Below are 2,014 nucleotides of genomic sequence, written 5' to 3'. Positions count from 1 at the left end.
TTACTTTGCATTCATGTTTAATTTTTAACCTGCTGTATCTTTACATATTTTTAAATGGAAGTTTTAAACTCAAATAAAATTTATTTTTTTTATTTTATTATTTTTTAACATTTAATAATATTTATTTTTTAGAAAAGTAAACATGGTTACATGGTTCATGCTCTTACTTTCCCCTTCACTCCTCCCCCCGCCTGCCCCCAGCCATAGCCGATGCGCATTTCCACTGGTTTTAACATGTGTCATTGATCAAGACCTATCTCCAAATTGTTGATAGTTGCATTGGTGTGGTAGTTTCGAGTCTACATCCCCAATCATGTCCGCCTCAACCCATGTGTTCAAGCAGTTGTTTTTCTTCTGTTTCCACTCCTGTAGTTCCTCCTCTGAATGTGGGTAGCGTTCTTTTCCATAAGTCCCTCAGAATTGTCCTGGGTTGTTGCATTGCTGCTAGTCCATTACATTCGATTTTACCACAGTGTATTGGTCTCTGTACAATGTTCTTCTGGCTCTGCTCCTTTTGCTCTGCATCAATTCCTGGAGATCTTTCCAGTTCACATGGAATTCCTCCAGTTTATTATTCCTTTGAGCACAATAGTATTCCATCACCAGCATATGCCACAATTTGTTCAGCCATTCCCCAATTGAAGGACATCCCCTCATTTTCCAGGTTTTTGCCACCACAAAAAACACAGCTATAAATATTTTTGTATAAGTTTGTTTATCTATGATCTCTTTGGGGTACAAACCCAACAATGGTATGGCTGGATCAAAAGGCAGGCATTCTTTTATAGCCCTTTGAGCATAGTTCCAAATTGCCAGCTAGAATGGTTGGATCAGTTCACAACTCCACCAGCAATGCATTAATGTCCCAAGTTGGCCACATCCCCTCCAACATTCATTACTCTCCCCTTCTATCATTTTAGTCAATCTACTAGGTGTGAGATGATATCTCAGAGTTGTTTTGATTTGCATTTCTCTAATTATTAGAGACTTAGAACACTTTCTCATGTGCTTATTGATACTTTTGATTTCTTTACCTGAAAATTGCCTATTCATGTCTCTTGCCCATTTATCAATTGGGGAATGGCTTGATTTTTTATACAATTGGTTTAACTCCTTGTATAGTTGAGTAATTAGACCCCTGTCAGAGTTTTTTGTTATAAAGATTTTTTTTCCCAATTTGTTGTTTCCCTTCTGGTTTTGGCTGCATTGTTTTTGTTTGTACAAAAGCTTTTTAGTTTGATATAATCAAAATCATTTATTTTACATTTTATAATTTTCTCTAACTTTTGCTTGGTTTTAAAATCTTTCCTTTCCCAGAAATCTGACAAGTATACTATTCTGTGTTCACCTAACTTATTTATAGTTCCCCTCTTTATATTCAAGTCATTCACCCATTCTGAATTTATCTTGGAGTAGGGTGTGAGATGTTGATCTAAACCTAATCTCTCCCATATTATTTTCTAAATTTCCCAGCAGTTTTTGTCAAATAGTGGGTTTTTGTCCCAAAAGTTGGGCTCTTTGGGTTTATCATACACTGTCTTGCTGACGTCATTTACCCCAAGTCTATTCCACTGATCCTCCCTTCTGTCTCTTAGCCAGTACCATACTGTTTTGATGACTGCTGCTTTATAGTATAGCTTAATATCTGGTACTGCTAAGCCCCCTTCCTTCACATTTTTTTTCATTATTTCTCTTGATATTCTTGATCTTTTGTTATTCCAAATGAACTTTGTTATAGTTTTTCCTAATACAATAAAAAAGTTTTTTGGTAGTTTGATAGGTATGGCGCTAAATAGGTAAATTAATTTGGGTAGAATGGTCATTTTTATTATGTTAGCTTGTCCTACCCATGAGCAATCAATGTTTTTCCAATTGTTTAGATCTAGTTTTAATTGTTTGGAAAGTGTTTTGTTGTTGTTTTCATATAATTCCTGTGTTTGTTTTGGTAGATAGATTCCTAAGTATTTTATGTTGTCTAGGGTGATTTTAAAGGGTGTTTCTCTTTCTACCTCTT

Source organism: Gracilinanus agilis, chromosome 2 (genome assembly GCF_016433145.1).
Source record: "Gracilinanus agilis isolate LMUSP501 chromosome 2, AgileGrace, whole genome shotgun sequence".
Taxonomy (NCBI): domain Eukaryota; kingdom Metazoa; phylum Chordata; class Mammalia; order Didelphimorphia; family Didelphidae; genus Gracilinanus; species Gracilinanus agilis.
This window is presented reverse-complemented; position numbering follows the sequence as displayed.